Source organism: Miscanthus floridulus, chromosome 19, assembly GCF_019320115.1.
Source record: "Miscanthus floridulus cultivar M001 chromosome 19, ASM1932011v1, whole genome shotgun sequence".
In the NCBI taxonomy this organism is placed as follows: Eukaryota; Viridiplantae; Streptophyta; class Magnoliopsida; order Poales; family Poaceae; genus Miscanthus; species Miscanthus floridulus.
This window is the reverse complement of record NC_089598.1, coordinates 108,052,801-108,069,147: the sequence shown is the minus strand read 5'-3', so window position 1 is coordinate 108,069,147 and position 16,347 is coordinate 108,052,801. Positions and strand designations below refer to the sequence as shown.

The 16,347-nt window shown below is 42.8% G+C and overlaps 1 pseudogene; it reads right to left on the bottom strand.

The window, feature by feature from the left end:
- Positions 1-1,043: 1,043 nt before the first annotated feature.
- Positions 1,044-15,279, bottom strand: LOC136526583 (uncharacterized; annotated as a pseudogene).
- Positions 15,280-16,347: the final 1,068 nt, after the last annotated feature.

Genomic DNA, 16,347 nt, shown 5'->3' with positions numbered 1-16,347 from the left:
AGATTTGCCCATCACTAGTACCTGGGCAGTGCCCTTGTAGTAGTAGCTCATCCGAGGCAAGTATGCCAGGAAAACAGAGCTTATGGAGTAGAAAACATAGCAATATAAATGTGTCAATTGAAGGTCCAAGAGGCTATAGATGCTTAGGTGCCATCTACACATAGCAATATAAATGTGTCCCATAATTTTGGAATTTTGCATACTGTGCATTTCATATTAGGAGTTAATGTACAGAGCACATTGCACTGATATTTCACATTTTTTTCATGTTAGGTACTATGTGGTGTTGCAAGTATTTTGGATTGGCAAGCTTTTGAGGTTCGATCAAAGAGCTGTTACATGTTCTATAGAGTGGCAGCAACCATATGTGCACGAAGCTAGTGTTCAAGTATTTTGGAGTGGCAGCAACCATGGAGTGGCAGCAACCATATGGCAGCAACCATATTTTGGAGTGGCAGCAACCATGGAGTGGAAGCAACCATGCTATTGATCTCTTAGCTTTAGTCATAACCAATTAATACAAGACTTGTACTATGTCTATACATGTATGTAACTGACTAATCTATATCTTGGACCTATATGGCTCTATGTACTATGATCATTACTTGACCTGCTATATATATATATATATCAAGTTGCTGTATGTATGGAAGATCTAATATATTATTTATACAAAAATCAAGTGAATTTGTTCAATGTGATGCCTTCTATATAAGCAAAAGTGGATTTGTCAAATTATTTTAATTGTAATTATATCTATGCAGTTTTGCCAATAGTTTTTTTTTGCAGGGTATGGTTTGTAAAATACCTTGGAAATAGTTTGGCCAACATACAAACTGTCGGCAAAGGTCTTAACTGTCAGCGTAGGTCTTAACTGTCGGCAAAGGATTAACTGTCGGCAAAGGTTTCAACTGTCGGCGTAGGTAGAGCATTTGCCTACACATAAAGTGTCGCCGATTCTGTTAACTGTCGGCAAAAGTTTCGCCGATGGCTTCTAGCCTGACTGTTTCTAAACTATCGGCAAAACTTTTCGCGGGAGGTTATCAGTCGGCAAAGGTGCCCTTTGCCTACAATAGAAAGTGTCAGCAAAAGTATGTTGTGTTATAGTGTTAGTTGGAAAGAACATGTATCTAAGTGGCATTCAGGACATTCAACTTTGCCAGAAGTGACACATGCCACCAAATAACCTAGACCTGGAAAATTAGATATGGTGCAAACTATGGCAGCACGCAGTTGGAAGGGTTCACGCTTAGAAGCATCATATGTTCTTACACATGAACAAACATTTCTACCATATCATCCACCAGCGGCTCAAGAAAGACATCCATATCACCACAAGGTTCCTTAGGTCCAGGGATCAACAAGGATAGGATGAAATTTGATTGCTTCATACACTTCCAAGGTGGAAGGTTGTATGGGATCAAAATAATAGGCCAAATGCTATAAGTTGATTTCATGGCCCTAAAAGGATTAAAGCCATCGCTAGCTACAGCTAGTCTAAGATTTCGACTCTCTGATGAAAATACTGGATGCTTAGAGTCAAAATCTTTCCAGAAAGGAGCATCGGCAGGATGCCTCAACAAACCATCTTATGTGCGTCCTTCATCATGCCACCTTGTGTCACTTGCTGTTTTTGAGCACATAAATTACCATTGCAGCCTTTTGTTTATAGGGAAGTAACGCAAAACTTTCCTAGGAACCCTATGCACATGTTTTCCACTAGGACTACTGTTTTCTGATTTCCATCTTGAAGTATCACATTTTGGACATACATCTTTCTTCGCATGCTCCTTCCAAAACAGTATGCAATCATTCTCACATGCATGAATTTTCACGTAACCAAGTCCTACACCTTTTGCCATTTTTTAGCAGCATTAAAATTTTTAGGAAGTGATGACTCTTCAGGTAAGACCTCCTTAAGTAACTCTAATAGCATGTCGAAGCTTTTGTTACTCCATCGCCCAACGAATTTGATATGGAGTAATCTTATAATCAAACGTAGCTTTGAGTACTTGCAACCTGGATATAGCTCCTTGCCAGCATCTTCTATCATTTTGTAAAAAGCTTCCATATCCTCATCGTGCTGCTTCGTGTTGTCTACTTCTAAGTCCCCCTGGACATCTAAATGCCTAGCTATGTCTTGAAGTAAACTAGAAATGTCATCCTCTTCATTTGGGTCCCCTACTTCTACCCTTTCATGTTGGCTGCTATTTGTGAAAAAACTAGAACTAGGTTCACCATGATTCACCCATGTTATATACCCATCTGTAAATCCCTCACATATCAAGTGCTCAACTACAATACTACAGACCCTCCAACAAGAGTTCTTGCATGCCTTGCAGGGACACAAAATCTGATTTCCTTTTGCTGAATTACTAAAGGCAAACTCTAAAAACATATCCACTCCTTCTCTATACACAAGGGTTTGCCTACATATGATTATCAAGATATCAGACCAAACACCCTATGCATGCAGATTCTAGTATATGGTCATAGGTTTATTATGTACCTAGACTGATCCATCCATGTTTTATCCATGACGCACCTTTTACAAAATGCAGTGTCAAAATAGTGAAATATTACTCCCAAAATAAAAAAAATCATTCAGTTCAGATTGGGTTGTTCAACAAAAAAATAAAGATCATGCCAAACAATTGTCCAAATTAAATCAATTTCACCACACTTGATGCTAAAAAATTATCTCACCACAAGCCATCAATAAGAACTATAGGGAAAATTTAGTCTAGTTTTAAGAAACCAAATCATCACATCACAGATCACACACAACTTGCAATTCTAAGCCAAATATAGAGACAAAGTTCATAAGAAAAGGAAAGCATACCACTCAAGCAATGATAGTAGAAGAACAAATGAAGACTAGAAGGTCAACTTGCTCGTGCTCCCTATAGATAATATTACCGATGCTAATTAATCACACAAGGCAATACAAATAAGTTGAAAACCTAAGCACAAGCAAACTTACTTCCAAGCTACAGTTGGTGACGAGTTGGTGACGACTTGTGTAGAAAGAAAAATCGAAGAGTTGAATCCTTTAGTGCTTTCTTATTGGATATTTTGCAACATGCACAAGAAAGAAACAAATACTCAGATCTGATCTTTTTGCAATGAGGAGATATGTATGCATTTCAATAGTTCCAAGAATAACTTATAATTCCACTTGCAGCTTAAAGTTCAATTGATTCCCTTCTCTCTTTTTACATAGAACAGTCACAACATTTTTTCGCGTAAAGGACCAAACTAGAAAGACTATGAACTCCCATTAGTGTGAACTTTGCCTTCATATACTAGACTAGAAATAATTTGCAGATCCAGCATAAGAAAACTTACATGCAAACTGATGGATTCTCTTGTGTACAAGATCTTGAATCCTATTGGTTCCTCTGCAAAATCAACTAAGGAAGTAAACATCACATCGAAATCGAGCTAAATATGTTCCTTCTCCAAAGAGGGGAAGAGGGCGGATCTAGACTGAATGAAAGTTTGGCAAGAGAAGTAACCCAAACCTTGAATCTTTCTAGTCTTTCTCACCTTCGTCTACTCCTTTCTGTAGCCACGAAAAAATATAAGAAAGTAAGCTATGCCGAAACCCTAGCATGCAGGGGAATGGGGATGAGGAGATGACGCACCTGGATGTAGAGGGGAATGGAGATGCGGCAGCAGCACCGCTCTTGCTGGCCGGCAGTGGTGGGCTAGGGCGACGATGGGTTTGGGATGGCGGTGGGCTAAGGCAGTGGGGGCTAGGGCATCGGTGGCCGTTGGATTTGGCGGCAGGGACCTAGGGTGGGAGGCGGCGGGGCTCTGGCCAAGGTCTTCAGCGGTGGTCAGGGCAGGCGTCGGAGCGACGGCCGTGTCGGGTGCTGGCCTTCGGCAATAGCTTCTGATGGCGCCCGGTGGTGGAGCCCTCCTGGAGGCGGCCGGCAGCGGAATCCTCCTAGCGGGGCTCGGCGGCGGAGCTCTGCTGGCGACGCGCGAGGTCGGGCTCTGCTGGCGGTGTGAGGCGTCGGTCTCTGCTGGCTGCGAGCTCATAAGTTTTCTTTTTTATTTTTTCTGAGTCGCTTGAGTGGGAGAGAGACGAGTGGGTCTGTTTTAGTGGGCTCAAAATTTATCAATTTATCTCCCGCGCACGCCTCTGTTTTGGCGCACGGTCTGCCACCCAACACTGCATTTCTATTTGCTTCAGTGCATACCCCTTCCACGACACTTGGACAGTGGTTTGGTTAGGCTACGATGACAGTTTCTTTGTCTAAAAACTTTTGACGACACTTTTTGGGTGGGAACGACAAACGCCGACACAAAACATGTAGCTGTACACCATCATTGATGATAGTTTATGTGACCCTGAAAAGGTATAGAATTGTCGACACATTATGTGTTGTCAAAAGCCTGGTTTTACCAACACATAACTGTAGGCAAAAGTAGGTCATGGTGTAGTGAGACTCCAATTCCATAGGGACAACTGACTGGTTGATCACAAGTCTAATTCCTCCAAACTCTAGCAATCTGGTACCCATCCGGGATTTTTTCAAAGATTTAAAAAGTAAAGCAAGCATAAGTACATATCGTACTCAACAAATATATCATGGGGTTCATAAGGCTCAAAAGACTGACACTGGTTTAACTACGATTAGGTTTTAATTGTCACAATTTTAGCAATTGAGTAGCAACAAGTTTATCACCAGCCCATGTAAACACATGATCAGGTAAACATAAATAATGAATAGCAAAAATAATACTCCATCCGTTCCTTAATATAAGCCATATAGTTTTTAGCACTAATATTAACGCACGGCTTGGGAAAGGATGTGAGACCGAGGAAAAAAAGGAAAATTAGGCCATCTTCTCTCTCCCAATCAGATTGGTTTCTAAATCTAAGGGATTGGTTGGGGCATGTGCTATGTACGGTGGGGAGGTTTCCAAACTATTCGGCGTGGGAGCTGATACGTACCTATATTTTAAAATTTTCTTTAGAAATCTATATGGCTTATATTAAGGAACGAAGGGAGTAATCATTAGTGAGCATCTTTATCATTAGTATCATTAGTGTTCATCATCTATTCCGTAAGGGTTCCAAGGATGCTCGTGACAGTGAGCAGGACTTTTATAATAGTTTTACACTCTGCAGAGGTGGTACACTTTCACTGTGAGTCGTGATTTACCCTTTCGACTGAGGTGATCAACCTCTTGACCCACTACCAAGGAAGGTCGGCAGGGTTCACTATGAAGCCTTTCAAAGGTTTGTCTAACAAGTTAGGACCACTAGGTTTCCCCATCAATAAGCATGAACTCCCCTCCAAGGAGTGATTAACAAAAGGTCAAGAAGCCAAAATGCACTCAACCTGGCAGGCAAAGGTCATACTTGTCGGAGCCCCTCTTACGCCATAAAGGTAACCACTAACAAGCTAGAAAATGTCCTCATACTTGACTAAAGCCAGAGCCATATAGCCCTCACAGTTGTATTATAAGTCCTGGATAATCATTTATAGATAAGTCCTTAGGGAGAGGAATAAAAACCGCCCAATGCTCCAGCCCCCTGATTCCATGTTGCTAAAAAGCATCTTTTTAGTGTTTATTGCATATACCATTAGTCAAGTTATAAGATCATGGCTTTGGTTGAGCACTAGCATCATACTACCCAATGTAATACCCCATAGGTAATAAGAAATTCAGGATATTAAATAGCTAGGAAAATTACTACGGTTGCCAAGGTAGACACATGCATATGATTAAAATGATATTAAGGTGAATAGGACAAGAAGGAAGATCCCATGCTATACTTGCCTTAAACTCTGGTCTTCTTCTAGTGAATTGTAACCTCCAAAGGACTTCTTCTAGATCACCAACTTCTTCTATGTTACCAACACAAAGCTCACCGATTGGACATGATCATAAAGCATCACACAAGCATCCATGCAATCATACATGAAGCAAATAATAGAACTAAATTAGAATAGTACACCAAACATATGAAATAGCAAGTAAAAATGTTTTAAAGATGTTCTACACGTCGCTATGAACACACAGACACGAAAGGCATACTAATTGGAACTACGAGTGTAAAGAAACGACTACAGGGTTTTATATTATAAAAGAAAAGAGAAGACTATAAGCTTGATTTATGTTAATTAGGAAAAACTATGTGAGTAGCATTAATTTAGATTAAACAAATCACATTTATACTTAAAAACTGAGTTGAAGCTAATCATATTTTATTAATAAATATTTTGATATCATTTGTGCCAATTCAACTTTAACTTGCAAATACAAACTGACATGTGAGAACATCTAATCAAATTTGATATGTGTGTTTAGACTAAACATATTATAATTTAGAAACATATTTATGTTAGCAACTAGTCATGTTAAAACTTATTTGCAAAAGAGCATTGTATATAATTATGTTGCTTTTTATTTATAAAAATTAGTTGCATGCATATTAATCAAATTAATATTTAAGCATATATATAAAAGTCACTTGACATGAAAAATGTCGACACTAGCATGTAGATCACATCGATACAAATCTAACGCAATTGGAACGACTCAAAACGGACTTAAAACGAATATACGACGACGATATTACGAACCGGTGGTAATTTCGTAATTACCTCGTCTTCATCCTTTGACCTCCTGTACGGCCACCACACGGCCATGGCAATAGCAACTGTGCAGGGGTGGGTTCGACTTGTTGCACGAAGGAGAGGATGGCTGGGTTGGTAGCGGCCGTGCACAGCGTGCACGTGCGCTCGCCCTTGCGTGAGGCGGTAGGTGGCAGCGCCCGCCCGACAGTGCCAGCAACGGCGCCTATACCCGAGCAACATGACACAGAAGAGAAAAATAAATGCCGAAGCATCATCAAGCGCAACGAGAAAGGAAAAAAAAGGAAAAATATTAGATGAAAGCTCACAGAACTTTGATATGGCCATAGTCCAACTCCAGACCGGGGGAAGGTGGCCACGATGGAACTCCACGCATTTGGGTAGCGCGGCGGCGACGGCGACGGCGAGAGGAGTAGGAGAAAAATCTAATTTACTACACGATGGATTTTCCAAACTAGGGGCTCCCTTTACGGTAGTTTTGATGTGCTTTGCCCAAGGGGCTGGTACATATTTATAGGGAGAAAAACTCCCCACATCTACATCAACTAGCAATATAGTACTAATTAATATTTCACCCTCCACATTTACTAATAGACCTAAATAATCATTAAAGCACATTAGTAAATAAATGCATGGGTCTTTAGGATTTATTAGGATTATTGCACATGGGCTTTGAGCGTTGTAAAAAATGAGAGATTTATTATTTTTGGAATTAATTAATCTTATGGATAAAATAATTCTAGAAAAGTCTAGAATTATTATTTAAGCCGCGAAAAAAACTCTAAAAGCTCTAAAAATTTGAGGAAAATTCCAGAGACATTATGGAACATGAGAAACCCAAATAAAGTACTTGAAGCCCATGATAAGATAATTTGGAGCATCTAAAAATTAAATTATGCTCACAGACAAGTAGGAACAAGTTCTAGAAAAAGCTAGAAAAATTTCTGAGATGTTTGTAGAGATTGATTAACAGATGAGGAACTGAAAGGAGTGATTTGCGTTACAAAGAAAAGATTTTAGAAAGTTCCCTATGAAAACTTGAGTCGAGAAACAAAGAATTTGATTGTAGAAAAAGATAAAGGCATGCCAGAGAAGAAAAATTGACCTACTAGCGCATTTTAAAGGCTTTGCTCACTCTCAACACACAAAGAAGCAACAAGCAAACATCACATCATCCAAACGCCCGTCAAAATTACAAAACTTTGAAAATTCACATTTTTTATATAACTAAATTTGCTTTAGCTCAAACTAAACTTAGTAAATTTTATCCAAATATTAAAATAATTCATTTTATTTAGTGTTTTCTATGCACAACCCAAAATAAAAAATTTTGGGGTGTGACATTAACGACTGGACTTACTAATCTTTTCTCCAGACGTCGAGCTGAGCCACATCAGATCGTTTCCAGAGAGCTCCTAGAGCGCTCAAAACATGATAGGACGCGTCCATTTGGCATCGGCCGAACGCACGCCAACGTCCGCTCCTCAACTTCTCGCGAAACTGATTGCGTCAGCGTACGCCATCCTTGACCGGACATAGGCCCTACTTGTTTGGTTACTTTCATTGTGCTACGTCCGGTCATAGACAAATACCGCATACTTCACTGTAGAGTTGACTGGATGTGGGTCAGGTCCTGCGTCCGATCACTCCCAGTGACGTCCTCGACCTCACAAATTTTGCCACTCTTGATTAAATATGCTAACCACCAAGTGTATCACCTTGTGCACGTGTGTTAGCATATTTTCACAAACATTTTTAAGGATGTTAGCTCTCTACTAGATCTAAATACATATGCAATGAGTTAGAACATCTAGTAGCACTTTGATAACCGCATTTGGAGTTGAGTTTCACCCCTCTTAATAGTATGGCTAGCTATCCTAAATGTGATCACACCCACTAGGTGTCTCGATCACCAAAACAAAATGGCCCTATGGAATTCACCTTTGCCTTAAGCCCATTTTGTTTTTCTCTTTCTTCTTTTCCAAGCCTGAGCACTTGATCATCATCATGGCCATCACACCAACATCATGATCTTCACCAATTGCTCCATCACTTGGAATGTGCTACCTATCTTATGATCACTAGAGCAATAGGTTAGCACTTAGGGTTTCATCAATTCACCAAAACCAAACAAGAGCTTTCAATCTTCTCCTTTTTGGTAATTGATGACAACCCTTTAACAAAGATATGAATTGAAATTCAATTTTAAATTCATATTGCTTGCCTAAGCTTTTTACCATGTGTAATGGATATGGACAAGTTTCATGAACCCCAATTGGTAGCATTATCTCCCCTACATATGTGCTAAGAGTTTGGATTGAACCTTGCACATATGCATAGATAGGAAATGTGGGAGGGCAATGTCTACCAAATGATGCTAAGGTATAAAAGATGGACTTTTGAAGCGTGATACTAATCGGAGTGCACCAAATATACCATCCTTAGCACCATTGCTAGTTAGATACCATTTGGAATTTATTGCAAACCACAAACTCTAGATAGCTCATGAGATCAACAATATATGCAAGGTTCTATTACCATTTGAAACACAAAATCAAGGCATATCTAACTAATCTATGCATGCTAGTTTCTCATTTCATCATTCAAACCTACAGCTGGCATACACCACACAAGCATAGAATTTTAATTTAGAACTTGTGCCATGCAAGCAAACATATGAATTGCATATTTAAATGCAACATACAAGTTTATGAGCTTGCTCCCCCTACTTGTGTGCTCAAATTTTAATTTATCCCCTTACTTTCATATTTCTCCTCCTATGCCATGTTTTCACTATCTTTGTGCATTACTTCCCCTCTTTGTCATCAATGACCACAAAGGTTCAATTTTAGATAGGTTAAGATTATCAATGTCAATCAATGGGGTGAGGATCATTTTTCCAGATTTGGTTCAATCTAGAACACTTGCCAAAGATATTTAACTTAGTTTGATCCAAGGATAAGGTTCTTCATACCTCCAAATAAGGGTTATCTTGTACCATGTTAAGTTAAACACTTATAGCTCATTTTCTAGATCAAATACTAGGTTCACAAGCCCACAAACATGGCATATGCTACCACTAGATCAAGTTAACCATAGAAGCAATAGTGGTACCATACAAGCATCAAATTCATTTGATTTTCATAAATGAGCCTATAAGACATGAGGAATGACTAGATGCACTAAACATATCCTTAGTAAAGGATGTATGCATGCCAATCAACTTTTACCTTTGTTTGCTCGAATGAGAGGCATGTCATATAAGTGGGGGGGGGTGCATCAACACATATTTGAGAAATACAATATATTCAACTCATTCCTTAGCTTGCAAAACCTTTTCTCATATAGTGGCTTAGTGAATATATCGGCAAGTTGATCTTTTGTGCCCACACTTTCAATGCAAGATCTCTTATGAAATGGTGGTGGACATCAATGTGCTTTGTTCTTGCATGTTGAACCGGATTGTTGGTTAGCTTGATTACACTCTCATTGTCATATAGCAATGGTACTTTCTTGAACTTGATTCCAAAGTCATTCAAGATGGCCTTCATCCAAAGAATTTCTGCACAACAACTACGGGCGGATATGTATTCGGCTTTGGCGGTTGATAACGCAACACTATTTTGCTTCTTTGATGACCATGAAACAAGTGATCTTCCCAATAATTGACAAGTGCCTGAAGTGATTTTTCTTTCAACCTTGCATCCCGCATAGTGAGAGTCCGAATATCTAACAAGTTCAAACTTTACTCCTTTGGGATACCACAAACCAACATTTTGTGTATGCTTAAGTATCTCAATATTCTCTTTGTTATCTTCAAATGACTTTCACTTGGTGAGGCTTGAAATCTTGCACACATGCACACACTAAACATGACATTCGGCCTTGATGCGGTCACATAGAGTAGGATTCCAATCATAGACCGATACAACTCTTGATCCACCATGTTGCCGCTTGCATCACTATCCAAATTGCCATTTGTTCCTATGGGTGTACTAATGGTTTTGCTATCATTCATGCCAAACTTTTTGAGCATGTCTTTGATGTACTTATCTTAACTCACAAAGGTACCATTCTTCAATTGCTTGATTTGAAGACCAAATAAGTAACTCAACTTTGTTTTTCCAAACTCTTCACAAAAGTCTTGATTTGCTGATCCAAATATGATGTTATCCACATAGATGTACAACACAAATAAGTCCTTGCCAATTTTCTTGGTGAAAAAAGTGGTGTCAACCTTTTCCATAATGAACCCTTTAGAGAGTAGGAAGTCCCTCAATATGTCATACCATGTTGTGGTAGAACTGCCCAAAATAACACGCTTTCAGAGACGCTCGTCTTTCACTAGACACTAAGCACCCTGAAAGTTTACTACATCGGACAGTTTCGTCGAGCACACCCCAAGGGAGAACTCAAACAATCCACGTTTTACATCTAGAATCCAATAATGAGAATGAGTTTACAACACTTAGTCCATTTCATATAACAAGAGTTCTCGAAAATACATTATTACAATACCAACACTACACCATGACACACATTTGCCTACACTTATGTGTTGGCAAAAGGCAGGTTTCGACGACATATTATGTGTTGACAATTGTATATCGTTTTAATGTCTAATCATCTATCGGCAATAAGACTATAAGACTACAAATTATCTGTCGGCGTTTCTCTGCTGGCAGAAAAAGTGTTGGCAAAAATTAGAAGACTTAGAAGGTGTCGGCGTAGCCTGTACAGGGCAACTGTGCAAGTGTCGGCGAAGGAGTACCCATGTGTGGGCCGCCAGCAACAAAATCATGTGGCCAGGACACCGAAAACTCTTCCACCCACTCCGTCTCCGCACACCCAAAACTCTTCCCTCCCTACACCCGCCGCCCCTACGACGGTGCTCCCAACGTCGCTGCGGCGGCACCCCAACGCCCCCTTGCCAAAGCGCCGCCACACACTGAGAGCCCGTGACGGGCGCCACCATACGGCAGCACCGCTGGGCGCCACAGATGCCCCCGCCCACCGCCGAGCGCCATCGACGAGCGCCGCTGCCGGGCGCCACCGACGCCCTAGCCCGCCGCCGACGAGCGAGTGCTGCCGCCACTGCAGTGGATCTCCCGTGCGGTGTGCATTCAAGTACGTTACATCCTCCATCTCATCCTCCACATCATTCCCTTCCCCTCATCCCCATTCCCCTTCTTGCTAGGGCTTGGGCGCAGGACCGCCGCCGCCGCTCTACGCCTTTGTCGGGCTCTTCACCAGGCCTTCTTCAGGCCCTTCGCCATCGACGAGCACACACCAAGTATGCCCACCGCTTCTCTTCCCTTTGCTGCGTACGTGTGTACAGGTTGCTGACATATATATATGCAGTTCAACCAGTGTCCATGGGCTAGCAGCAAGGGATAGGCAAAGCGTGTTCGGCTGTTCACTTGTTTCAGCTTATTTTAGCTTATTCTCTCTCACATAATACTATTGAATCATCCAAAATAATCTGAAATCCACTGTGCTAGCTGCTTCTTTTCCTTCATCTCTTTCTTGGATGTGTTTAATTGGATTTGATCTTTCGATGCAATACACGGACGTCTTCGTGATGCCAGAGTATAGTAGGTCCCTGACATACATAGCGTGTCCATGCATTCTCTCTCTCCGCATGAGGTTCGCGTGCGAGCCGTGCCGGCTGGCCTTCGCGTCGCAGGAGTCCCTCAAGGCACTTAGGTACACCACGGCCACAGATAGGACGTCTTCCTCACGATGCACCTGTACCCCCCGACACGAGCAAATCCTCGTCGAGACCTTCACCCTGTCGTAGGCCGCCACCATCGTCCGGGCGGCCAGGGGCCCTCATGCCTAGCTAGCGGCCCCTTGTCGGCCACCACCGGCCGCCAGCTACCCTGCTGCTTTAATCAATACTCATGTTTAGTTTAATTTCATCGTGTAATGGCTCTGTTGGCTGAGAGGAATTTAGAGAAATCTAGATACCTGGAGAAATTTGTGAGAAAGTAAACAGTGTTTTCAGCCCACAATAGTGAAATCCGGCTGGTATTGTGACCAGCCCAACGGCGCAAATAATTTCTCCCTCTGTTCCAAAGTGAAGACATTCTTGATTTTTGAGAAGTTAATTTTTTTTAACTTTAACGAATTACATATAAATAAATATTAATATTTATAATACATAATTAGTATGTGCACGTTCCTCCAGACTGCCTCTCGCCTCATCGCCCCGTCGCGTGGATGCTAGATGCGATGTGACCAGCTCTCGCCTCTCCCACATGGATCCCCTCCCCGGCGCACTACTGGAAACAGAGACTTTGCCGAGTGTAAATTTCTTTGTCGAGTATCAAAAATCGAACACTCGGCAAAGATCTTCTTTGCCGAGTGCTGCACTCGGCAAAGAATTGCACTCGGCAAAGATTTCTTTGCCGAGTGCCGGGCACTCGGCAAACACAGGCACTCGGCAAAGGACTTTTTTGCCGAGTGCCAGACTTTCGGCAAAATCTCTACACTCGGCATAGGCTGCCCGTGAAACGGCGCTCTGCCACGGCCTTCTTTGCCGAGCGCCTGCGGTTAGGCACTCGCAAAGATTTATTTTTTTTTTGTTTTTAATTTCTTTGCCGAGTGCCCCTGATCTGGCACTCGGCAAAGATTTATTTTTTTAAAATTCTTTGCCGAGCGTCTCAGATCTGGCGCTCGGCAAAGAAAATTTTTTTATTTTTAAAATACTTTGCCGGGTGCTCCCTGGACGGCACTCGGCAAAGATTTATTTTTTTTTTATTATTTCTTTGCCGAGTGCTCCTGTGTATGCACTCGGCAAAGAGGAAATTTTTTTAAAAAAAATTAAAACATTCTTTGCCGAGTGCCTGATGGCTGGCACTTGGCAAAGACACCCTTTGCCGAGTGCCATGCCCCGGCACTCGGCAAAGTTTTTTTGTTTTTGGCCTCCAATTTTTTTGTGCAGCATTTTTAAAGCACCAGGAACTCCTAGTTACAATTTGGGGATTTTTTGTGGCTTTTTGTTATATTTAGTTACTTTATTTCGTTTACTTGAATTTTTCCGGAAATTAGAAATTTGAACTGCACGTGGTACGAATAATGGAGTTTAATGATTCAAAAATTGATAGTCATGTTAGTGAGTGTTATGAGAGGCCGTATCCAGGAACGGACCCGAAATTTCGGACATCTCGTTCACGAAACATGTCCGCGAAATTGCGTGTGAAGTGTTTATAAATTCTATAAAAAGCAAACGAAGTCCGAAAATCATGAAACGTGTTGAGATGTCGTGATATCATATGTGGAGACTATGATAAAAATTTCAGAAGATTTCGTGCACGTTGTCACATACGATGCTTACAAACCAGGACATCTCCACATGATAAAAATTTCAGAAGATTTCAGAAGATTTTCGGACTTCGTTTGCTTTTTATAGAATTTATAAACACTTCACACGCAATTTCGCGGACATGTTTCGTGAACGAGATGTCCGAAATTTCGGGTCCGTTACTGGATACGGCCTCTCATAACACTCACTAACATGACTATCAATTTTCGAATCATTAAACTCCATTATTCGTACCACGTGCAGTTCAAATTTCTAATTTCCGAAAAAATTCAAGTAAACGAAATAAAGTAACTAAATATAACAAAAAGCCACAAAAAATTCCCAAATTGTAACTAGGAGTTCCTGGTGCTTTAAAAAGGCTGCACAAAAAAATTGGAGGCCAAAAACAAAAAAACTTTGCCGAGTGCCGGGACATGGCACTCGGCAAAGGGTGTCTTTGCCGAGTGCCAGCCATCAGGCACTCGGCAAAGAATGTTTTAATTTTTTTTAAAATTTTCTCTTTGCCGAGTGCATACACAGAAGCACTCGGCAAAGAAATAATAAAAAAAATTAAATCTTTGCCGAGTGCCGTCGAGGGGCACTCGGCAAAGTATTTTAAAAATAAAAAAATTTTCTTTGCCGAGCGCCAGATCTGAGACGCTCGGCAAAGAATTAAAAAAAATTTAAATCTTTGCCGAGTGCCAGATCTGGGGCACTCGGCAAAGAAATTAAAAACAAAAAAAAACAAAATCTTTGCCGAGTGCCTCCCTGATCCGGCACTCGGCAAAGCCGCGGACTTAGCGGTTTTTGACCGGCCGGGCAGTCACTGCCAGCCATCCCGCGCCCACGCCTGCCCGCCCACGCCTGCCCGACACAGCTCGCCCGCGCCGCCACCGCGCAAGACGCGCGCTCGCGTCGCCACCGGCCGCCGTGATTGCTGCACCGCGTGCCCTGCGCCCGCGCCGTCCGCCGCGCCTCCGCGCGCCCTGAGCGCCCACGCCGCCTCGGCCGCCTGCGTCGCCAGCGCGCCCTCGCGCCCGCGCTGCCTTGCCTCGCTGCTCCACTGCGCCCGGCGGCCTCCCGCGCGCCGTTGCCCTCAGGCCGGCCCTTTGCCACCCGGCCAGCGCCGCCCGCTGCCCTTTCGCGCCCTGCCGCCGGCCGCGACCGTGCCCCGGCCGACCCTTCCCCCAGCCGCGCCGCCCGCTGCCCGCGCGCCAGGCCGCGCGTTGCCCCCGGCTGGCCCCTTCCCCCGGCCGCGCCGCCCTGACCCTGGCCGGCCCTACGCCCGGCCGCGCCTTTTTTCCGGCCTTGCCCTGCCCCCGGCCGCGCCCCGTGGACCACCCGCCCCGACGCCATCCGTGCTTGACCCCGTCCCCGACTCCACCCGATCCCGACGCCGCCCGCCCCTACCCCGTCGCCCGTCAGGTATGCCTTCTCACTTATTATTGTCGAGGTAGTGGTAGTTGTAGTAGTATTAGTTGTACTAGTGGTAGTATTAGTACAACTAGTGGTAGTATTAGTAGTAGAATTAGTGGTAGTAGTAGTAGTAGAAGTAGTGGTAGTAGTAGTAGTACAACTAATGATATTAGTTGTAGCAATAGTGGTAGTAGTAGAAGAACCAATGGTAGTAGTAGTAGCAATAGTGAAAGTAGTAGTACAAGTAGTGGTACTACTTGGATATATTCTTCTGCATGGATTGATATCCAAACTACATGGCTTCTGTTGAGCCATATGTGCTTGTCGGCCATCGTGCCGTTGTTTTTTGCAGGTTTAGAAACCTCACCGTGCAGGGGAGGTTCTGCCGATTTTTTTGTAAATAATAGTATTTTGTTCCATTTTTGTAGAGAAGAGCCCGTCAGAGTTGAGTCAGAGTTCTTGCCACCGTGTCGGTCTGCCTGCACCGCGTCATCTCGCCACTGCACCGACCCGCCACGGCCCCGCTAGCCTGACTCCGTCGCCACCCTAGGTATAACCCCTCTTTTCATATCATTGTCGTAGATCGCGTAACCCAGTTAGGCGTCTCCCGTTCGAAAGAGATACGGTTGGAGGTATGCAGATCTTTACATATCTATGACCGTATCTATTTCGGATTGTCCACGCTTTTTGGACAGCCCGCGGATGCGTAGATGGGTTAGTTTCCATGTTCTTCTCTAGTTCGAGACAGAGTTTCAGCATCACCTCCCTGTTGTTCTCCGGATACACACTCTTCTTTGGCAGGACGTGTATCTGGAGAACAGCGGGGAGGTGCTGTCGAAATTCAGTCTTGGATAGGAGTAGAGCATGGAAACTAACCTCATCTACACATCTGCGGGTGGGATTAGGACCTATCCTCACCTATTAGACAGTAGGAACACCATGTACATGCAATTAATGGTTACATTACTCGCCGATACATATGTTAGAGGATGGATGACCGTCAGTGGA